This window comes from Salvelinus fontinalis, chromosome 35 (genome assembly GCF_029448725.1).
Source record: "Salvelinus fontinalis isolate EN_2023a chromosome 35, ASM2944872v1, whole genome shotgun sequence".
In the NCBI taxonomy this organism is placed as follows: Eukaryota; Metazoa; Chordata; class Actinopteri; order Salmoniformes; family Salmonidae; genus Salvelinus; species Salvelinus fontinalis.
The window spans coordinates 13,885,570-13,910,686 of record NC_074699.1 but is presented as its reverse complement, the minus strand read 5'-3'; the positions used below and the strand labels follow the sequence as shown (position 1 = coordinate 13,910,686).

The window sequence follows — 25,117 nt, the reverse complement described above, 5'->3', positions numbered from 1 at the left end:
CTGGTTTGGCTAGGTGGCCTGGTGTATGGTTGATTCATATACTGAAAGGGGCAGCCAATTCACTGTCTGACCATGGTTCTGCCTAAAAGATTGTAGCAGGTAAGTTTCTCCATTTAGACATTTTAACCATTCTCCACTCTTCTCTCCTCTTTTCGCTGCTCCTCTGTAATGCATGCAGTTGCGCAGCTGCACGCTGGATCGCAGACAGGCCGATCATCGCTTGATTTATAGCACTGACCGCTGCCTGCATCTCTCAGGCTAATGACACATACACTAAAGTCATTGATTTGTATGAATGGCCTCCGTTGTTCATCTATCACAATTTAATGTAAGAGTTTGCATTGCAGAGGTAGAGAGGACGGGGGATAGCACCCTTTCTTGGGGGGGGGGGGGGGTGAGAGTGGAGGGGGAGGAAGAGGCAGGGGGAGGAGGAAGAGGAGGGTGGTGGAGACCCAGGGGCCACATGGCCCACCAGTCATGAGTCATTGGCTGCTTCTTTAATATGTACTGTTCTCTGTTTATGTAAATGGCCATGGAAACAGGAAGCTGTGTTCAATAAAGCAGATAATAGCAACAACAAGGAGCGTTCACCGGAATTACCTCTGGTCTGTTGAAGATTTAGGAAAAGGGGGGAGGGAACGGGATGCAACATGGAGGGTTTTGCAGGTTCTCTGTATTAAAGAATCATATTATTTTATTGAATGCAAGTCCGAATTAAATGCAACACCAAATGCCATATTTATGTACGCAGCTTTGGCTATCCACATGGAATATCATGTGGCATTGGGTCAGCGTTGTGGAGAGAAATGTGGGATTTACTAATATAATATGTCTCAATCATAAAGATGAATGTACAAATGTAAGGTCCTAGATCTTACACAACATGGTTATGACAATAAAAGTAGCCATGTTTCTTCCTGTATGGAAAATTAGACAAAAATAGTTACATTCTTTCACAAAAGATAATTATAGAATCCAACGGCATCTGCAATCCACCATCCCTAATTGTTTTGCCTCAGACACTTACTGCAAGACAGTCCTTCACACAAACATCCACATAGATCATCCCTCTCTGGAAACACACAAACACACACCACCCTGTTGCATACCTACTCTGTTCCTGTGTGCCCTTTCCACTTCCACCTCTCACAGGAAACAGTGAGTTTTGACCCAGCTGGTGTTAAATCAGTCTGTGCACAGGAAGAACCTTCCAGGAGGGGAACAAGATAGATGGCCTGTGGGAAGACAGCTCATCACTTTAAAACATGAGTGTGCAGTTCCAAAAGTACAACTCAACAGCAAAGTGGACCACATCACAGTGCAAGACCACAAAGCAACAGCACCAGCACCAAAACCAAATCATGTCACTTATGTTGTTCTATTTTAGACTGGGGGTAAGTGTCAAACGCACATTAGTTTGTAATTCCGTCGCGCAAACCCTAGTTAATAAATGGCATTTTCCAGCATTACGCCAGGTTCAGATTTTTACCTGTCCAACGTCAGATGGCTTGCGCTGTTGGGAGGGTGGAAATATTTTAGGTGTGTCCTTATATGCCAATTTCAGTGAGCGCAACCGGGATATTTAAGACCGACAAAAAGCTGGTCTCAGCGGTAACACAATTGGTTATGGCATTGATTTTGCCAGCGGAGGCCGTACACAGTAGCCTAATGTTTATCCCAATTGTTTTGTTAAAACATCATAAGCAGCAAAAAAGTCAACTGTTTTTTATTTATACTGGACATTATTTTTGTCCAGCTCTGGTTGTGAACATAGAACAAATATTACTCTGCCAAACCTGTAGCGCTGCCACCAGCACTGAGATTTACCACATCATTGGGTCTGTTACACTACAACCCATGATGTTCAGAATTGTTGTTGAATTTTGAGGAGATTTTACACATTGCTATTTTCATCCAAAAATAGCAGTTTGCAAACAAACGTTCGACAGATTGTAAACTGCCCTGTGATAGTCACTTTTTACTAATTATTAATTACATATTCACATTTTCCCATTGAGGGAAAAACAACACGTTATTTTGACTGTGAGCTGGCTGACTCCTCATGGTCACTCAAGCTGCAAGGTTCTGCCATCAGCCACCTAATCAGCTAATGATGTCAGGAAATGAGCAGGTTCCCACCCAATAAATCCACCCCATGGAAATGTCTGGGTTTTAGTGCCTGCTCACCCATCCTACTCCACATATCAGTGAATTAAAGTCACCCCTTCAGTAACTGTGTTCTGACCAACACTGCCCTGGTACATACATAACTCTCCTACAGCAGATCCTATGTTTGACCTCCTGTCACTTTAGTTATTGACCTCACACCAACATGAACAAACACGCGCCCACGCAAGCACGCACACACAAACTTTGTCTGTATAGGAAACTAATTCAAAATGCAATGCAGATGTCATGACTCACGTGTTACGAGACCATATTCAATTACTTAAGATCTAAACGAATCTGTCAGCTATGTTAATCAAAACCACGACTCATTTCAGAAAACAACAACAACATGAGGAACAGGAAAGCAGTCACCTGTGTTTGGAATGTTGGTGTTGAAGGGATGGGTCTTTCAGTAGAGGTTTTCATACCTGAAAATGAATTACAGAGGACATACCGTAAGTGTGCCTGTAAAATGTTTGAAGTTTTGTTTTTCGTGTTAACATGGTTGAAGATGTTCTCAATTAAAATAGAAACCAGCTGTGTGCTACGCTACCCATCACCAACATCCCCTAATAGAATGAATTCTCACTCACTGCTCGAGGAAGGTAGACAGGATTTAAACAGTGTGATCGCCAAAACCTTCAAACCCTTCTCCGGGATAATAACGAGATGTCATGCCTTTAAACGGTCAGCTTTAAAACGAGGGGAACATTTGTCATTTATGCGGCTCTCAGTCGAAGGCGTCTGTCAATGCCGGCTCCACTCACACAGACGAATCCAATTACGGGGATTGGACATCTCTAACAAGGTGCTAGGAAAAGGCTTCCTGGACAAACAACGTCCCCCTATAATGAGAGACCCTCATTTGAGTGATTTGAGTGTCTCTGAGCCCAGCGATTGATTCTGCAGCAAACTATCAGAAATACCTATTTTTTTGCCCAACTCACACAGGATCCAAACAGGGAATTAAAAAACGGAGATGTTCGCAAGGCACGTATCAAGCTCAGGGGCTGAGGCAGAAAACTTTGTTTGTCTCTTTTCTGTCTAGCAGACACACAGCCAGGAGCTCAAACTTTAGAGCGGGAGATTATTAATCATGTCTGAGCCAGGCCTGTCAATACAAATCATACAGGACGAGGCAAAAAACAAGATGGCATAAAAACTTTCACAAGTGGCAAATTCTTCCTCATTCACTTGCATAGCTAACCAAGGCATGGATTGTCAATGTGCACCGTGATCAATGTTCCAGGGCCCCGTGGAACCCATTGATTTCTCAACTCCCAGATTTCAGCGTGGCTCTTCATCAACAAAAGCACTTTGTCCTTCCCAAATAATCAGATCGAAGGGCCTCATCCCCTGAGAGAGCCGAGGCTAGTACGGTGGCGACTCTGCAGTGTCTCTGGCTGGTGCTAAGCCTAGTGTCTGCTGCTGATGAACCCTGAGACTGTGTCAGATCTGATCCCCAGGGGCACTGCGTTCTGCTGACCTCACTGCTTTCTGAGAGGGGGATGCATGATCAACAGATGACTTCTCACTCAATTAACATGTATGAATACATAGTTCTAACAGAGCCTATACAACACATCACTACTGAAGAGAAAACAAAGTGCTACAATGGTTTATTCACAAATGGCACTATGGTTTAGTCACATCCTAGCAGATGTTATGTTAGAAAAACATGATGTTTTGGTTACAATTATTATTTGAAATATTGTATCTAGCTATGACCTTCAATTCATGAACTACACTACATTACATCATCACCTAGACTGGGTTAATTTAACTAAGAGGGAGTACATGAAGACAGGAGTGTCTGAACTTTACTCCTGTTCTGATTGACAGTCACCTACAGTACGCCATCTGCACTCCATCAAACCTGTGGTTTCACTCCAGGAAACCCAAATGTAATTCCTCTTCCTGACTGCCCATGAATGTATTTCCTGTCAATATAAGAGGTATAAATAGATGGGAGACGGTGACCATTCATAAATCTAGTTAAATATTTAAAGAGGGTATTTGGGCAGGGAAGAAGGAAGAGGGAGGTAGAGAAAGAGGGGTGCTCAAGTTGCTGCTCAAGTTGATCAATTGTCCCAGTCCTACCTCTGCGCTCAGAAAATTACAAATTGGAATCATGGAATCAGCAGCCGTTTATCATCACAGGGGGAACATGGAGGCTCACACACCCCGGTCCTGGGGACAGAGGCAGGGGAAAGGGTGTATGAGCTATTCCAAATAGGCCTGCTCTGAATAAACAAAGGGAAATAAGAGATAGAATTGAAAGACGGTGTTATAATTGGTTCTCTTTTTTTTCTCGATAGCCTGAGTGACTTTATGCCACAGCTCAGTAAAATGATATTATTTATTAAATCACATTAACTACATTATCTATTTGTGTTGACACTCGTTACAAAGAATCCCAGTTTACAGTAGAAATGTTCATGAGCGCTCCTACAGATGTACGACTGATGTGTGTTTTTCTTTTGACTTTTGCTCAAAAATGACCTATGTGCTGTTACGTGGATCTCGGAGACATGTTGACAACGTAGAGAGGCTGTGGCAACCGAGTGACATTGAGTTCTTTATGAAAGCTCGCCTCCACAGTGCCGTTGAAGGTTCTGAGGTTAGTGGATGGTGCCGGAGGAGAGAAGAGGCAGAGACACACTGGCAGGAAGACGCTCATTAGAGAACTATTTTAATAAGCTGACTCCAGGCTTGACATGAGAAATTTAGATACCCCCTATCTCCTAATAGTTTTGATTCGTTGATATAATTGGTATACCTTATTGTGCCGCTGAAGTAATAGTAATGTGTGCAAGTCGCTTGAAGTCGCCAAAACGATGAGGGGAGAGAGGTCTTTGTAAATGTGATAAAGTTATTTGATTGCACAATTTGCGAGGTTATTTAAAACCGTCTGTGACATGCTGCACGCTCATCATTTTAGAAGGCTGAATAATGGTGCCGTGGCTTTGAAATTAGGCAATGTGGAAATGTGTGGGGCAATGCTCAGAGTTCATTTTAATGAAGGTGTCACACAATGCTAAACAACCACGCAGCTCTGTCTGCAGGCACCTGACCGTTTGTTCAAATATAAAAGCCCTAAATACCCGTCGTTAGTTTGCCAAAATCTCTAGTGTTAAAAAAATTATTGCCAAGATTAACCTGTGGCTGTTTGGGTGGCACACATTCTCAGTACAACAACCACTTTTAGATAAACATGAAGTTATCTGGGTAGGAGTTTCTGTTTTGTTCATACTTTCTTGTCTTGTTATTCTGGTGCATTTATGCAACTGATCACACTCACAGGTCCACCTGTAATGTTGGTCAATAGAGTGAAAGACACAAAGATCCTCTCACCCATTTTCTGTTATTCATTTTTCCTTTTTTATTTCAGATGGAGACCCATTCGTGTGAGCTGAGCTGTCTACCACTCTCAGTCTCCCCCCGGCTTTCATTTCGGCAATTATGAACCGACATGAGAGCCTTCTGACATTTGTCTATCAACGCTGCTGTGAGTCACAACCCTAATTAGCGTCTGAGGAAAAACAAAAGACCGGAGAGAAATTCTCCCTCTGGTGATGTTTAATGATCAAGCCCTAAGGGTCACAGCCAGCCATGGAAACAGAATCTCAGCATACAAAATCCTTTTTAAGCAGACCTCCTGTGGGCCCCCTTCAGTCATCCTGAGCAGGTCCGGCCGGCCTCGTTCGTTCCCTTCCTGTGCTGTTTTGGGTTGCAGTGTGTTGGGATTATTCTGATTTGTTTGTGACCCGATCAGTGTGGCAGCAGTAGTCCATGTGAAGATGGATTCTGTGTTCCCTCACTGAACCCAAGTAAACAATATGCACCCAGGAGATAGCCAGGGATAAAATATGTATTAGTTTTCACAAAAGCTCCCATTTTATACCACTTTGGAAGACAAAAATAGAGAGGGGGGGGAGAGAGAGAGTAGATCCGAATCTACTCGCTGCAGCACAACCCCCCTCACCGCAACAAACAGAGCAATATTGTGAAATCTGTATGTGCTACTTTTTTTAATCACTATTTTCAATCTCAAGGCCCCTTCTTGTAACCAGCCATTTAGTATTTTCTCCCACTCTTCCTCATTTCCCTCTTCCTCCCTTTTATTTATATATTTCTTTCAGCTGACAAGCCCTGGATTTTCAGAAAAGAAAGCCACCATTAATTAAGACAGTGCCAGCTGTAATTTTCTTGGGAAGTAAATTTCTGCACGACTAAAGGTTACGGGGACCTTTTCACTGTCAGAATTTACTACAGCCTGTGAATGTTAATGCAGCTAATGAAGACATGCTCTCAGTCTCTGAACTTAAAAGTACCACCAGAAAGAGGGAGGAAGGAATGGGCCAGAGAAAAAGGAGAGAAAGAGAGAGGACAAGGAAAATTCGATTTGAGGAATACATTTGGAATGCATTAATTCATTAATTGAGCCCAGTGCATCATTTCCATTCTAGGAGGGGTTCATGTATTTACGTTTTGAGAAGTACGTGATGGTTCTGATAAGCAATCTTCAACATTAGGAGTTGGTTCCTGGGTCAATCTTGCGTTGGTGTATTATAGATGTTATTCAGAAATAGGTCTATAAGATGACCTACGGGTAGTTCTAGGACAACTCCACCCTATATCATTTAACGCCTGTAAATAAACATCTAAACTGGGACAGCATGGAGACACGAATGGAGGCTAACACCTTCTAGACAAGAGAGAAATGTTACAAATTAACACGGTTACACCCAATTAGGATTTTTATTTTAGAAATGTTCAAAGTAAGACATGGTCATGAATGAAGACCACCGGGCAATGATCTGGCCAACACATCCATGCCGCTGGGAAGAGAAAAGGTCTGTTGTGTTGTTGGGATCAACTATTTAAACGGGAGCAGAGCGCTTAGGTTACAGACCGACATGGAGGCCATTAGGCAGTGTTATGTGTGTTCAGTTAATGGGCAGCTATGGACAAAAATAATAATCAGAACAAGCACACACTCACTCATAGTCAGACACACACATACACACACTCACACACACACACATGCACATGTTCTGCAATTAAACTGCTAGCAACAACAGACGGTCCACATATGCACTGGTAGGCCGGGCCAGCCAGACAGGGAGGTTGGTAGGGATACAAAGCAGAGCTATTTAAAAGGCCTTGAGTCTTCACATCTGCTCTGCTTGCCTTTCTGATAGCACCAGAAAAGTGAAGGAATGAAACAAACAGAAAATAACGTTTTCCCCCTGCAGCAGCAGACTTGGGGGCAGATCGCTACGATCAATGACAAGGTCAGAAAGCAGGCGTAGAGACCAGCAGCATTCCTGAAGAAAGTAATATTTAACCTGAGGCGAGAGAATAATTTCACTTTCTCCTGATCAGTATAAAAAATCTCCTCTGTCAGTGGCGGCAGATTTATACAAATTAATGGCCTTTAGTGAAAATCTCCAGCGCTTGGGTTATTAATTGTTAAAGTGCATACATTAAACAAAATGAGTAAAAAGTCATTTTAATAAATTATCTTCTCCAAAAACCTGCTCAAAAGGACCATTGGACTCCAGCACATGAGCTGTATCGAATATGATCCTTCGAAATAATATGGAATAAATAAGAGACAGAGAGAGAAAAAACACCAGGAGGAGTAATGAACAGACGGTCTGACACTATCTCATTATTTTCTGCCCCTACTCAATTATCTGGCCCTCTACACCTCCTAACGTATCTTTGGTTCCTGGCTTACTCTCTCTTTTTAGAGGAGAGCTATAGGCGGGGCTTCGTAGGTGAGGAGGCTACGTGGAGGGTGTTGGGTTGCCAGGTCTTGATGTGGGATCCATGCCCCTCCACTGTGTTTGGGGTTAACTTCAGTTCAGTCGACAGGGCTAATAGGGCTTTTAATTACACAGAGCTCTGGTCAACTGAGCACGCTCCAGCAGATGGACAGCTCCTAGCCGACCCATTTCCCTTCCCCTGCCATGGCGGAAAAATCACCCCTAGGCCCTAACCTCTGCTTCACTGCTGTGTGTGTGGTGTGAAGCTCACTCATCATTTTGTTGAACCAAAAAGCGGTGAAGATGGGCTAATGAATTATCAAAAAATATTTGCTTGTGTTCACGCCTGTCTCTCTTTGGCCTTGTACTTACTTCCTCCCCTCTTTCACTCTCTCAGTCTCTCTTCCTCTCTTGCTGCCTCTCTTACACACGCACACATGCACATGCACGCACACACACACACACACACACGCAGGCACACACACACTAGACTAACTGATAGCTATTTGAGGTGTCATCGTTTTTACTTGAGGGAAGAGAGCAAGAGAGAGGAAGGGATGTTATTTCCCAAATTTTGCCCCTAGGACAAAAAGAGGCCTGCTTGATATTCATCGAGCTGCGAGTCTTGTTGAAGAGCCTGTGAAAATCTATTCACTATGATAATGAACAAATTGTCATACATTGGGCTCTGTTTCCATCTGACAGTGATAGTTATCAGAGAGAGAGATGGAGGTGTGGGGATGGGGAGGGGGGAGTGCCTGCCATCAAACCTGTCTGCACAGTCATCCCCCACAGCTGATTGGACCCGTTACGGGGCTCTGCTTGTTGTTATGAAGGAAAGCCCCCTGGCATGCATCTCCTATCATGTCAGAGCTTCACATTTAAAAGCTGTCGTCCTTGATTGATACATAGCATCAAAGGAGGGAAGGAGGGTGTGTGGATGTGTGTGTGTGTGTTGTCACAGCCGGCAGCAGTCAGAACACCTGTACTACAGTACATATCCTCTTTTGTACCATATTGAAACAGTGCATGTGTCATGATGGGGTTGTGTGGTGGATGCTAGAGCAACTGCTTCATTGTGGCTTGTAAATTCTCCCTAAAATAGCACGGAAGATTGACAGTATGGTAGGACTGGAACAGATGGGCTGAGTGGCTCCTAGTGACACGGTGCCATGCCATCACTCCTTTTAATGTGTCACATTGTCATCATGGTACTGCCACCCAAGGCCATGAGAGGCACAGCAGAGAAGAGTGAGAGGACAGAGGAGCAGGGTGTGGCAAAATGTGTGTCGGTGGCACAGGGTGTTCCAAGACAACCCATCACTTTTGAGCATACTTGCCTGAGGATAAAGAGAACACACAATTTAAACATGGAGAACACCAAACCGGGTATTTAAAATCCACCATTAACGAGTGTGGGGAAAAGTCAAATCTGATTCATTCTGTTCCGTCCTCGTACTTTGGGGTTAAACGTCTGTCGTCTATTCCATTATTTGCATATAATTACCATGGAAATACTGGTAGGCCTAGAGGAACGCAGTCGCGACAGGGGGAACCTGTAATTTCATTAGGTCAGGGATCTGAGTATTTAACTTGGCACCCCTGGTAATGTATTCACTGTTGTCATATTTTAATGGGACGGGGCAGTACGATAACTAGACTATATTTGGTTTTAGTGGAGGGGTACGTTTACTCTTTCTAAATAGGAGGAGACATAGATTAGACATAGAAGCTGACTTCTACATTGGAACTGACAGTGGTGCCACCTAGATGTCTCTCTACTTTATTATGCATGCTTTCCTGACTGACATACCACCAGCATAGTTTGATGCTATTATAGGTGTCCCAGTACCACCAGATGTTGGTCATCAACGCTAGCCTAATTAACTAATTACCATAGACCTTACCGGCCCTGGTCTCCTGTGTTTTATCAGCGGTACCGTAACTCAGTGATTTCTGTACGCGATGGTAGATATTACATTGGCGCAACGGCGGTAGACCCACACAAATGCCCTTGAAAGAAGCAGCCGTAAGAAAGTATGCTCTGGAGAGTGTGTAGTAAATTACCAAGATGAAATAGTAAAAAACAACAGCAATGAGGGGAGGCTGTAGGTGGCTCTTAGAATGCTCCGGCTGATATGTTACATAAATCATTCTAATGTGAGCCTAAAAAGTGTGCATATTTTAATAAGGCAAAGAAAGAGGACACGCCGTGGAACAGACACACACATACCGCACACACACACACACACACAGCTAATATCAGAGTGAAATCTTCATACATATCTACATTTGTAACACAGCTTGATGTCCTGGACCCATTACAGAAGCCTACTTCTTCTTAAGTCGCAGGAAGGGCAGATTCCTCACCTGGGAATGCTTGTGTTCTTATTGGCATTCATCAAAGTCTGACAGCGTGTCTGGGAAAGCACGCCGCGTTTTATTCTACGTGCGCTGATGGATATGCAGGATCAAGTGTCTGTTATGGTCAGACGCAGAAGAGTCACCCAGCTCATAAAGACTCTCTCTGCCAGAGGCTGTTGCTGTTAATCACTCTTACAAACAAAACCAGCAGAGACCGCAAAGGTTATTTGAAAGGTTACATGCTTTGGAGAACGCACCAGCACTCATTGCTGAAGTGTTGGACACCATCGCTTCGGTGTGAATATATGACATGAATTTCCCATGACAAATGACGCTGTCACGACACTCTTGGACACTGTCATTTGGACACATTGGTCAAAAAGGTTCCCAGTGAGCTGAGGCTGTTGTCTTCTAATGAGGAATCCATACAGACATGATGATAGGTGTTGAATAGCGAAGAGCGGCAAGACAGGAAGAGGTACATCCATCCGTGACCAATCTGAGTACGGGGAGGCCGGGGGATGGGGATTGGGGGGTGGACGGGGGAGGGGGGGGCACAGTGAGCAGGTAAAACACTCCTCAAGCTCTCTGTCTTCGTGTGACGTCTGCTTCACAAACAGAAAACATACACGGTCCACCCACAGACGCAAGTTGATGGACCGCCGATGTGTCTGAGAGGATTTGTCACTGATGTGCATGCTGTGCCCTTAAGAAAATGACGGCGCTGTCATAAGGCAGAGGGGGCCAGCGACACTTTGGATATAAATCTGGAGAGGAGATAAAGAAAGTACATGATGAATTAAGCAGTGCATATAAATTCTTAAGAGCCTCCATTTTAATGCCGGTCATTATTCAACAAATTTTTCTAAGAAATGCCACATGGGCAGGAACAAGTAATTAGGGGGAGAAAAGTGAAACTGTCACCCTTAATGGTTTACTCCGACGCCTCACCTTCTCTGCTGAATTGGGGACAGGGTCCAGAAAGGGCAACACAGCCAGGCGCTGGCTACAAACTGCCTTTAGGCCCACTCTCAAAACTACTGTTGTGGGGGCCTCACATTCAATTCTTAATTTGAAGTGTTGGGAATGTTTTTAGTTCTTCCAAAGCCTACTCTCAAACGGCAGGTGTATTGGGATGAACATATGTGCTCCCGCGTACTCCCCCAGAAACATACCACCCTTCTCTCTCCAATCGCTACGGCCTCAATAAATCTGAATTCACAGGGGATATTGTTAGTGTTGAGCAAAGTACTATTAAAATGAAGGGACATTTATGGATGACACTTTGTAACAATTAATCAGGGAGTGTTGATTAATAAAGTTGGTCGGCTATTCTCCTGAAACCTGGGAGGCTATGAGCATTGTCAGACGGATCATTTTATTCATTATTTTTGATTAATGCACCGGGATACTCTGAATCCGAGAGAAGATGAGAGAGAGAGAGGGTGGAGAAGAAAAAAAATTGTATCCTCTATGCAAAATCATAAATAGTGAATGAGCATGTGTACGGTTAACCTTGGCCGTGGAAAAAAGATTTCAGGGAAAGAAATGTGCATATTTAGCAAATAAATTGCTGCAGGGATTAAAAAAACAAATTGGGGGAGTTTGATGAACATCACCTCTCCAGACCTGTCCGTCTTCAGCGAACGCCAGTGATTAATTTGTTTGTTTAGCTACTCAATTAGTCCAGTGATGCAGAGAGAGAGAGAGAGGGAGAGATAGAAGGAGAGAGAGAGAGAGAGAGAGATGAGGGAGAGAGAGAGAAGAGGGAGAGAAAGAGAAGAGGGAGAGAAAGAGAAGAGGGAGAGAAAGAGAAGAGGAGAGAGAAAGAAAGAGAAGGAGAGAGAGCAAGAGAGAGAGAGAGCGAGAGAGAGCGAGAGAGAGCGAGAGCGAGGGAGAGGGAGAGGGAGAGAGAGGGAAGGAGAGAGAGTGAGAGGGAGAGAGCGAGGGAGAGAGCGAGCGAGGGAGAGAGCGAGAGAGAGAGCGAGAGAGAGAGGAGAGACAGAGAGAGAGAGAGAGAGAGAGAGAGAGAGAGAGAGAGAGAGAGAGAGAGAGAGAGAGAGAGAGAGAGAGAGAGAGAGAGAGAGAGAGAGAGAGAGAGAGAGAGAGAGAGAGAGAGAGAGAGAGAGAGAGAGAGAGAGAGAGAGAGAGAGAGAGAGGGAGAGAGAGAGAGAGAGAGAGAGAGAGAGAGGGAGAGAGGGAGAGAGGGAGAGAGGGAGAGCGGGCAGACTGGTCCCTGATAAGGACAAAGAAGGATAAAAACGACCTGTTGGAAAGGAACATTCAAAAATATTGAATTTGGTTCTGATGACTTGTTTACATATATTCATGAGTTGTTTGTTGCATCAGGGTGGATGTGGACAATGTAACTGAGCCATGCTTTTGATTTTATGATACAAGGTGTGTGCCTATTGTCTATCTCTGGTGGATATATACCCTACTGTATGTCACGCTGTGTACTGATGTCAGGTCACAGAGAGGTTGATCAAAAGCTGCTACTCTGCACATAGTTGGTCCTATCTGTTTAGTGTTACAGACATGTATATTTACAGTGCCTTCAGGAAGTTTTCAGAGATGCAAATTAATTACTTAAAAATCATACAATGTAATTTTCTGGATTTTTGTTTTAGATTCCATCTCTCACAGTAGAAGTGTACCTATGATAAAAAATTACAGACCTCTAGATGCTTTGTAAGTAGGAAAACCTGCAAAATCGGCAGTGTATCAAATACTTGTTCTCCCCACTGTAGTCTGGCTTTTTTATGGCGGTTTTGTAGCAGTGGATTCTTCCTTGCTGCGCGGCTTTTCAGGTTATGTCGATATAGGACTCGTTTTACTGTTGATCATTTTGTACCTGTTTCCTCCAGCATCTTCACAAGGTCCTTTGCTGTTGTTCTGGGATTGATTTGCACTCTTCGCACCGAAATACATTCATCTCTAGAAGACAGAACGCGTCTTTTTCCTGAGCGGTATGACGGCTGCGTGGTCCCATGGTATTTATACTTGCGTACTATTGTTCGTACAGCTGAACGTGGTACCTTAAAGTGTTTGGAAATTGATCCCAGACTTGTGGAGGTCTACAAAAAAAATTCTGCGGTCTTGGCTGATTTCTTTAGATTTTCTTTAGATTTTTTCTTTAGATTTTCCCATGATGTCAAGCAAATGTATGTAAACTTCTGACCCACTGGAATTGTGATACAGTGAATTATAAATAAAATAATCTGTCTGTAAACAATTGTTGGAAAAATTACTTGTGTCATGCACAAAGTAGATGTCCTAACCGACTTGCCAAAACTATAGTTTGTTCATTAACAAGACATTTGTAGAGTGGTATATATGTATACTGAACAAAAATATCAAACCAATATTTAAAGGGTAGGTCCCATGCTTCATAAGGTGAAATAAAAGATCCCAGAAATGTTTCATAAACTTAAAAATATTATTTATCTCAAATGACGTGTACAAATTTGTTTACAACCCTGTTTGTGAGCATTTCTCTTTTGCATAATTCATCCACCTGACAGGTGTGGCATATCAAGAAGCTGATTAAACAGCATGATCATTATACAGGTGCACCTTGTGCTGGGGACATTAAAGTCCACTTTAAAATGTGCCATTTTGTCACACAACACAATGCCACAGATTTCTGAAGTTTATAGGGAGGGTGCAATTGGCATGTCGACTGTAGGAATGTCCACCAAAGCAGCTGCCAGAGAATTGAATGTTCAATTCTCTACCATTAGCCGCCTCCAACGTTGTTTTAGATAATTTGGCAGTACTTCCAACCGGCCTCACAACCGCAGACCATGTGTAACCACGCTAGCCCAGGACCTCCACATCCGGTTTCTTCAACTGCGGGATCATCTGAGACCAGACACCTGGACAGCTGATGAAACTGAGAAGTTGTCTGTATTTAATAAAGCCCCTTTGTGGAGAAAAACAAATTATGATTGTCTGGGCCTGGATCCCCAGTGGGTGGGCCTGGCTACCCCAGTGGGTGGCTCTATGCCCTCCCAAGCCCACCCATGGCTGCGCCCTGGCAAAGTCAAGTGAAATCCATAGATTATTTCAATTGACTGATTTCTTTATATGAACTGTAACTCAGTAAAATCGTTGAAATTGTTGCTTGTTGAATTTACATTTTTGCTCTATATATATATATATATATATATATATATATATATATCAGCATATATATAAGCATGTTGCCCTCACACGTGTGTGTGTGTGTGTGTGTGTGTGTGTGTGTGTGTGTGTGTGTGTGTGTGTGTGTGTGTGTGTGTGTGTGTGTGTGTGTGTGTGTGTGTGTGTGTGTGTGTGTGTGTGTGCGAGACTTACAGTCCGTGCTGGGTCGGCAGTGAGCTTAAGACTGGACATTAATTATGGACGTGCGTCTGTTTCTCTGACAACGGCAAGCTGAAAGTTGTATTCCCCTCTCTCATCCCAATCACACGCAGACACACGCTGACTGACACAGAGGCTACACACATACACACTATGAAACACACACAGACTCTCAAGAGCCACACACTTCCAAACAGACCCCTTTTTTACTTTGTCACATCACATTTGCAAAAACAACAGTGAAACATAACTGTTCTCTCCCTCTTTCTCTTCCTTTGTGTCCTTGCTCCCCCTCCCTCTGCCACCCGGTACAAATAGCTGGTTTCTGAGGGGGAAGCTTGTGAGGTTTTGACTGCTTTTCACCGGCCCGATAACCCGCCAAGGAGACTCAAAAGAGGCTGCTTGTCACACAAACATTTCTGCTGTCACAGCGTTTTATCACACACACTCCCACACACAGCGCAGCAGAACACAAGGCCACACAAACAGACAGCTTGCACCTGTGTCCTAGCAACATGTCTCGCAATGCATCACTTTACACATGTTTCTCTATTCCTTATGTTAGAGAGCAATGGATGTTTTCACCATTCTATTGCATTTGTGGGGAATAGGATTTGTTGAGTGTTACCGGTTTGACAATCATCCAAGTGTAAATATTTGACACACTTGTGTCCGATGGTGCCGTATGAAATATTTGCTAGATAACCACTTTATATTGAAAATTGTACAGTAAATTGCATGCTTTCAGTGCTTTATATGTAAAATACAGCAAATACCATGTTTGCCCTCTCTAGTTGTTTTATTTTTAATAAATACAATTTAAGTAGTTCAAAAGTACTACCCCCACTTCTATGTCCCCCATTCCAGTGGAATTTGACATTTTTGAGCTTGTCAGCTTTTATATGCTCTGAAAAGATGAAAAAGCTAGGCCTCTTGGATCTCTTTGTTGAGGGATCAGACACATCACTGTCCCCAAAGGTCCAGGTCTCTGTGGCTCGACATAATTCAGAGCAAATCGCTCCGCTCTCGTAATGGAGACCGAATTCCCCTCGGACCACAGCCCTTGTTTCGCCACTGTCTCTCAGTTAGCCAGGCCTGCTCTTCAAATGAGCCTAACCAGGGGAGACTTGTAAGACCACCCCCCCCCTCTCCACACACCCCTTCTGCTCCGACCCAAGCGGACTGAATTATTGATGGTGATCTTCAGATGTATTCGTTAAGCTACACAACCTGGATGGGGAGCGTTGGAGAGGGTGGGGTAGTGGTGGTAAAAGGGCGGGTATTTATGTTTGTGCACACAGGAGAGCCAGTCCCCCCTATTGTCTCACCAGAGTCTCTTCACGGCCCCCCATGCTCAAGAGTTCTTTGGAGGGCCAAACTGACAAACACACAAACCATTTTTGATGTTGAACAGCTCACAAGACAGGCTTTTGGACCTCTCAGAATGACAGTTGAGGGAATAGACTAGGAAAGAGTGGGGGAAGGCCACGCAAGTTTAAAGAGACAATACAATGTGAGAATAGTTTGTTTTTGAGAGAAATGGAAGGAGAGGCAGACAGACAAAAATAGCAAAGGGAGAAGGAGAGAAGTTCACTTCACTCTATACTTCACTCAACATACTGATTTGTATTTATGAGTCAAATAACTTAGATACTCTGACAATAACAATAACATGTGGAATGTGTCAGCATCAGTCATTTCAATAGTTTGTGAAGACTATGACTTCTGAATGCCTAAACTATCTAAGCAAGATGGCACTACACTTCCAAAAAATGTTTCCGAATGGGTTCTTCAGCTGTCCCCATAGGAGGACCCCTTTTGCTTCCAGGTAAAAACCTTTTTGGTTCCAGGTAGAACCCTTTTTGGTTCCAGGTAAAACCCTTTTGGGTTCCATGTAGAACCCTTTGTGGAAAGAGGTCTGCATCGAACCCAACGCAGTTAAACTTGGAACCAAAAGGGTTCTACCTGGAACCAAAAAGGGTTATTCAAAGGGTTCTCCTATGGGGACGTTTTTTTCTAAGAGCGTACCTCATCAACCCCAAAATCCTTTTGTTCACTTCAAATACTTGTTTATGTTTTTTTGAAGAATGACAGGGCCAGTAAATGAATCAGGAAAACCCTACTGATTGTACTGTGAGTATAATTGTCACAACATGGGATTAAAATAGATTTAACTGTGTTTTTTTTGTGAACTATCTAAAACAAAATACTCTGTAATGTCAAAGTGGAAAACAGTTTTAATATTTCTTAGTCAGTACATGTTAGAAACGCCTTTGGCACCAATTACAGTTATGCACTTTTTTCATAGATTTTCAAGCAGATTTAAGTAAAACATATAACTTGGCCAGTCAGGAACATTCACTGTCTTCTTGGTAAGCAACTCCAGTTAAGATGTGGCCTTGTGTTGTAGGTTATTGTAAAGCAGACTGAACCAGGTTTTCCTCTAGGATTTTGCCTGTGCTTAGCTCCATCCCGTTTCTTTTTAACCTGAAAAACTCCCCAGTTTTTGCCAATGTCAAGCATATCCATACCATTCTGCAGCCACCACCATGCTTGAAAATTAGAAGGCATTTACTCAGTGATGTGTTGTGTTGGATTTGCCCCAATTATAAGGCTTTGTGTGTATTCCTTTTGCCATGTTTTCTTGCAGTATAAATGTAGTGCCTTGTTGAATACAGGATGCATGTTTGGAAGAAAAAAAATATACATATTTCTATTCTTCTTTTCACTGTCATTTAGGTCATTATTGTGGAGTAACTACAATGTTGTTGATCCATCCTCAGTTTTCTCCCATCACAGCCACTGGACTCTGTAGCTGTTTTAAAATCACCAATGGCCTCATGCTGACATCCCTGAGCAGTTTCCTTCCTGTAAGGTCGACTATCTTTGATGTGTCTGGGTGATTTAATACATCATCAACAGCATAATTATTAACTTGACCATGCTTAAAGAGATATTCAATGTATGATGTGGTATTGTTACCCATCTACCAATCACTGGCTTTCTTTATGAAGCTTTCAAAAAGCTCCCTGGTCTTTGTAGTTGAATCTGTGCTTGAAATTCAATACTTGACCAAGGGATGTTTCCCCCGTACATACAGAAGTAGTATGTATGGGGAACAGAGGACGGGTTGGTCATATTGCAATTTGTTATGAGATTTGTTTAACCAAATGTTACTCCTAGTCAAATTTAGGCTTGCCTAAACAAAAGGGTTGAATACTTATGCAATGACTTTATTTTAGTCGTTACATTTTTTATAATTTGTAAACATTTGTAGAATGTTCTTTTCACTTTGACATTATGGAGTATTTTGTGTAGATCAATGACATCAAAATTAAATCCACTTCAATCCCACTTTGGATGGGTCAATATTAATTTTTTTATCACCCAAAAATGTTTTGGTAAATATATACATGTATGTACCCACATACATACATACATACATACATACATACATACATACATACATACATACATACATACATACATACATACATGCATACAGTGCATTCAGAAAGTATTCATACCCCTTGACTTTTTCCCCCCCAAAATGACGTTAAAGCCTTATCTAAAATGGATTAAATTGTTTATTTTTCTCATCAATCTACACACACATACCCCCATGATGACAAAACAAAAACAGGTTTTTAGAAATGTTACTAATTTATTAAAAATTAAAAACTGAAATATCACATTTCCATAAGTGCTCAGACCCTTTACTCAGCACTTTGTTGAAGCACCTTTGGCAGCGATTACAGCCTTGAGACTTCTTGGTTATGATGCTACCAGCTTGCCACACCTGTATTTGGGGAGTTTCTCCCATTCTTCTCTGCAGATCTTCTCAAGCTCTGTCAGGTTGGATGGGGAGCGTTGCTGCACAGCTATTTTCAGGTTTCTCCAGAGATGTTGGGCTCTGGCTGGGCCACTCAAGGATATTCAGAGACTTGTCCTGAAGCCACTCTTGCATTGTCTTGGCTGTGTGCTTAAGGTTGTTGTCTTGTTGGAAGGTGAACCTTCGCCCCAGTCTGAGGTCCAGAGCACTCTGCAGCAGGTTTTCATCAAGGATCTCTCTGTACTTTGTTCTGTTCATCTTTCCCTTGATCCTGACTAGTCTCTCAGTCCCTGCCGCTGAAAAACATTTCTCAGCATGATGATGCCACCACCATGCTTCACCGTAGGGGCGGTGCCAGGTTTCCTCCAGACGTGACGCTTGGCAGTCAGGCCAAAGAGTTAACTCTTTGCGGGCTGTCATGTGCCTTTTACTGAGGATTGGCTTCCGTCTGGCCACTCTACCATAAAGTCCTGATTGGTGGAATGCTGCAGAGAAAGTTGTCCTTCTGGAAGGTTCTCCCATCTCCACAGATGAACTCTGGAGCTCTGTCAGAGTGACCATCAGTTTCTTGGTCACCTCCCTGACCAAGGCCCTTCTCCCCCGATTGCTCAGTTTGGCCGTGCGGCCAGCTCTAGGAAGAGTCTTGGTGGTTCAAAACTTCTTTCCGTTTAAGAACGATGGAGGCCACTGTGTTCTTGGGGACCTTCAATGCTGCAAAAATGTTTTGGTACTCTTCCCCAAATCTGTGCATTGACACAATCCTGTCTCGGATCTCTATGGACAATTCCATTGACCTCATGGCTTGGTGTTTGCTCTGACATGCACTGTCAACTGTGGGGCCATATATAGACAGGTGTGTGCCTTTCCAAATCATGTCCAATCAATTGAATTTACCACAGGTGGACTCCAATCAAGCTGTAGAAACAACTCAAGGATGATCAATGGAAACAGGATGCACCTGAGCTCATATTCGCGTCTCATAGCCAAAGGTCTGAATACTTACTTAAATAAGGTATTTCTGTTTTTGTTTTTAAACATTTGCAAAAGTTAAAAAAAAAACTGTTTTCACTTTGTCACTATGGGATATTGTGTGGAGATTGCTGGGGATTTACAATTATTTAATAAATTTTAGAATAAGGCTGTAACGTAACAAAATGTGGAAAAAGTCAAGGGGTCTGAACACTTACCGAAGTCACTCTATATACACAAATAAATATTACCACGTGGTAAATGTGACCCACCACATAGATTCGGTCCTAAGTAGCAACATTTGAAATAGTGTAGTTTTTACATTGGATAAAAGTAGAGATTCAAGCTAGAAAAGTCTATATCATACACTGCAGTTGATGAATAATGGAAAAGTAATTCTGCTTTGAAAGTTGATAAACTCACTTTTGAAAAAATGGCCCTAGAATGTTTTGGTACCACTACTGGAGAGCTCTTCTTTGTCTACACCCATTCAGCATTGTTCACACCCCTTAAGCCTTAGTCCCACCCATCTCTATTTTTTATTTATTTATTTTATTTTTTATTTCACCTTTATTTAACCAGGTAGGCTAGTTGAGAACAAGTTCTCATTTGCAACTGCGACCTGGCCAAGATAAAGCATAGCAGTGTGAACAGACAACAACACAGAGTTACACATGGAGTAAACAATGAACAAGTCAATAACATGGTAGAAAAAAGAGAATCTATATACAATGTGTGCAAAAGGCATGAGGAGGTAGGCAATAAATCAAATAATTACAATTTAGCAGATTAACACTGGAGTGATAAATCATCAGATGATCATGTGCAAGTAGAGATACTGGTGTGCAAAAGAGCAGAAAAGTAAATAAATAAAAGCAGTATGGGGGGTGAGGTAGGTAAATTGGGTGGGCTATATACCGATGGACTATGTACAGCTGCAGCGATCGGTTAGCTGCTCGGATAGCAGATGTTTAAAGTTGTTGAGGGAGATAAAAGTCTCCAACTTCAGAGATTTTTGCAATTCGTTCCAGTCGCAGGCAGCAGAGAACTGGAAGGAAAGGCGTCCAAATGAGGTTTTGGCTTTAGGGATGATCAGTGAGATACACCTGCTGGAGCGCGTGCTACGGGTGGGTGTAGCCATCGTGACCAGTGAACTGAGATAAGGCGGCACTTTACCTAGCATAGCCTTATAGATGACCTGGAGCCAGTGGGTCTGACGACGAACATGTAGCGAGGGCCAGCCGACTAGGGCATACAGGTCGCAGTGGTGGGTCGTATAAGGTGCTTTAGTAACAAAACGGATGGCACTGTGATAAACTGCATCCAGTTTGCTGAGTAGAGTATTGGAAGCTATTTTGTAGATGACATCGCTGAAGTCGAGGATCGGTAGGATAGTCAGTTTTACTAGGGTAAGTTTGGCGGCGTGAGTGAAGGAGGCTTTGTTGCGAAATAGAAAGCCGACTCTAGATTTGATTTTGGATTGGAGATGTTTGATATGAGTCTGGAAGGAGAGTTTGCAGTCTAGCCAGACACCTAGGTACTTATAGATGTCCACATATTCTATGTCGGAACCGTCCAGGGTGGTGATGCTAGTCGGGCATGCGGGTGCAGGCAGCGAACGGTTGAAAAGCATGCATTTGGTTTTACTAGCGTTTAAGAGCAGTTGGAGGCCACGGAAGGAGTGTTGTATGGCATTGAAGCTCGTTTGGAGGTTAGATAGCACAGTGTCCAAGGAAGGGCCAGAAGTATACAGAATGGTGTCGTCTGCGTAGAGGTGGATTCACATGTGAGGCCATGTGCTAAACAGAGTGAGTAGTGCAGTAAACAACCAAAGATTTCAAGATTAATAGTGGTAAAAGTAGTTGCCTACAATATGGGAAAAATCCAGGTAAAAAATCAAGTCCTTGGCCTAGTTCCTAATCTGACTTTAGTGCAGGACATGTTGTTCTTCACATTATGGTCTCTGGTAAACACACTACATTAAATCTTGTTTGCCAGCGTTGTGTCAAGTCACTCCGGTTCACACTGACTGTGGCGTGTGCAGAAAGTAGCCCATCACAACTTTTTCCAACTGATCTGTCGGTACCGTGCTAAATTCAAGGCATAGATGTTGTTCAGAAAATTAGCTAAACTTTTGAGCAGCTCACATTATAGACAGAAGCATTCTACACGGCAGACTAATCCAAACTCAACTCCTGGCATGTTCAGCCCACCCATTATCTCAGCCAATCATGGCTAGCAGGAAGGTTCCTGACTTTTTCCGTGGCTAAACCAACTTGGCTCCTAATTTAACAATTGTATCCGTATGCCTTCTGGAACATGAAAGTTCACATGTTCCAGAAGGCATTTCTGCCAAAAACGCATTTTGATGAAAATAAAATAAAAAGACGTTCAAATGCCTCTCTTGTGTGTTGTGCGACATACGTCTAGATTCCTGAATCAGGTCATAAATGATGACCCCGACATGATATTTTTTATGGATGCTTTGAACTTAATTGGAGTTTATTACATTCGATTCCCCTATATACTGTATAACGAATATGTGTCTTACGTGATGGTGAATATGTAGGCGACTGATATTTTTTGAGCTATGGCATTCATCTCGTATTAATAATTTGATCAAGAAAGGCAACAACGGTCACACTTTTGATTTGACTAGGAATGAAACCCTCCATTACTGGCAATATGTTGAGATGTATTCGAAAAAAATCAAAGAAGATGTTAATTGTAGAGCTCGCAGTGTTTTTACTCGGGAAGAACGAATTGTGACACAGTAAACTAGTGATGAACATGCTTGATACCACTGTGAAGTCCCAGAGACATCAGAGGGCAAAATAAAGCAGTTGCGAGCAGAACTTCAAGCATTCGAAAAAGAGCATGATTTGACTAGGTCTTTTCTACATGACGCGAAGCAAGACTTGTTAGCACAGAACGCAAATCATCTCCAAAGTGACCTAGCTATAAAAATAGCCCCTATTGCAGCTATTGAGACATGTACAGAGGCTAATCCCAAACAGCCCACAAAGCGTAGTTGTAATTTCTGTATATGGGATGGGCATACGGTCGGGCACTGTTGGAACCTATGAGGAGGAAATCCACCTGCCCGTTTCAGGCAGCTTGCCGACCCACAGAGTAGGACCAACTATTCAGTTAGGTTTTGTAACTCTTGTCACAGAAGAGGTCATACTATGCGGAGACGTTGGGATTTAGGGAGGTGTCGCCCTTTTTGATTCTACTTGCAGCATAGGGTAGATTTTGAGTTTTCTCTTAAAATGTTGATTATTTGACGATGTGCTAATAATTTCTTCCTTTGCAACTCCATCATTCTTTATATCCATTTGTGACGGCTATATAAGTTACTTTTGTGAATGTACTTTCTGTGATGTATACAGATGGCTAGACAAAATGTATTGGCTCCTGTTAAGACACAAGGAGTTTGTTTTCATGTTTTCATATCATATTTTAAATGATGCAGTGATCTTTGATATAATGTATATTCATCTGACTGATTTGAAACAACCACATATGAAGTTGCTATTGACCAATCCAATCAGATAACCAGACAGTTTTATGTTAATTGAAATGTGAATGAATATGTGACGTCTTGGCGTACCTTCAGTTCTGGGTTTTGCTCTTAAAAATGGAGCATTCATTTCTAACTTGTTTGCAGGGAAGATGTTACCTAAGAACATTTGCATGTCTAAAGAAGACAATGCTACCCGCCAAACGGACATTTTTGAAGTGATGCTGCAAGGATCATGAACTGCTGCTCTGAAGATTGTTTACAGTGACTACAGCGCTGGCCGTCCGGTTTTGAACACTTCTGTCTGATGCAGAATCAGATGTGTTCAAGGGAGGATTATGTAGGGCGGCCTAGCCCCCGAAGTGACTCTTATCTACTGTATGCAAGGATTGCTTTGTGTTGTTTTAGGAATGCCTCGTTATCTCACCAACCCCCTCCTGTCACACTTCTGGGTATTAGAGGTTCTGATGTCTTTACAGGTCTGTACGTCTGATATCTAATTTAAGGTTAACTCAACGGGTAATGCAATTGGTCAACAACTCCGATTTTGAATTCAAACATGGTCAGATGTTTATAAAGTGTCTTAATTTCAATGTCTCTTTTCCATTTAGTTCCTGACATGCGCTGGAGAGATACCTACATTCTCTCTCTCCCTCTCCCATGAGCTATGGCTCAAGCCATGGTTTCTTTGTCTCTCTCTCTCCCCCTTTCCCCCTTTCTGATCAGGCTTAGAATAATGCCTTGTAATGCTTGTCAATGCTTTATAACTTAAGCTTTATGCCTTGTATGTGAATACATTCATTTTACAAAGTAATTAAATACTCTTGAATTTAGAATTCCATTCTCAGACATTTTTTGATTGCCTATTGCTGTAACTCAACTGTAATTTCTTGCATATTGCTAAATAATCTTTATTGAGAGTCAGATAAACATGTCTATAGGCTAATTGATTAGTCTTATTACGGCTCACATGTAAGATATACTGTATATAAATATATTAAATATTTCCACACTACAAAGGCATACACTGTATTGACATTCTCAAGACCTTTTCAAACGTTCGAAATCGAAGTATTTTTCTAGTGATCAGGCTGCTGTATGCACTGCAGGTGTGTAACAGACAATTTGATAGAAAACGTGATTTTACGAGTTAAGTTTGACTATTTATTTTCATCAGGTATAATTCCTTCATTGAAGATATTAATGTCAACCAACGTCGTCAGTAAACATAAAAAAAGGGACGTAGGCCTTAAGTTTTGTATTTTCCTCCTTGCATTTTAGCCAGTAATTTCAGAGCGAAGCAGAGAGGATCTGATATTGTGGCCAGTGATGGTTGTGTTCTCCAGGGTTTCTCTGGTGAGCTGGAAACGTTTGCAGAAAAGACCATGCTCAATTCTCTCAAGCAGCTCCAACAACAACAAAAAGGGCAATAAAAAACATTCATCAAAAATAGTAGAGGAATGGGGCAATTTATTTTGGAACTATGAAAAATAAATATCATCAATATTTGACATTGTTTTATGGAGAAGGCACTTGATTTCATCCGGGACTCTCAAAATGACCACTAGCTATCAATTACCATTGACAAGATTTGTGTGCATTTCAGCGTTTTTTTAACTTTGATTTGCTCTGGCTGCTCTGATGTCGCCTCCTTCTTGATCTGAGCTCATTCCTAATTCAGTGCTAGACCTTCACCATCCCTGTGTTGTACCATCACTCTGATGTTGAGCTAACATTAACACAATGCTAACAAGCTGTTATAACACTGCTATCATGGTGTTGTTATCTATACAGCCTCCCTTTCCCCCGGGCCTTTGAGGAGAGGAGAGCTGAGGGTGGCGGGGGTGGCTGCGGTCCCTTGGTGCAGGGTGATTTGTGGCGCGAGAAGACTAATGAAGTGGTAGCTGTGCCACCCTGCTTCTTTTGCAAGATCAATTCGGCCGCGTACGGAGGCATGTTTTATGAATGATGGACACCTCCTCAGGCCATCCATATACCTGAGCTCCGGCGTCACCGCGGGCTCCCACGGGCTGGGAGGCAGGGATCCTGCAATCCTTCTTGTTTGCAGCACAATACATTACGGCTCACCCCGACACCGCTGCGACGTCGCCACTAACTGCTGAGAGAGTCAGAAAAGAGTTA

At 42.6% G+C, this 25,117-nt stretch overlaps 1 long non-coding RNA gene across 3 annotated transcripts in view; it reads right to left on the bottom strand.

Moving 5' to 3' along the window:
• The window catches only part of LOC129834347 (uncharacterized), a 66,001-nt gene that overhangs the window by 11,964 nt on the left and 28,920 nt on the right, over nucleotides 1-25,117 (bottom strand). Inside the window, exon 3 of one of the 3 annotated variants that reach the window (XR_008756239.1) lies at nucleotides 2,542-2,597. This is a non-coding gene — a long non-coding RNA (uncharacterized LOC129834347). Of the gene's footprint in view, nucleotides 1-2,541; nucleotides 2,598-18,889; nucleotides 25,095-25,117 lie in introns of those variants that run through there. The other 2 variants (XR_008756240.1, XR_008756241.1) reach the window with 2 other exon arrangements.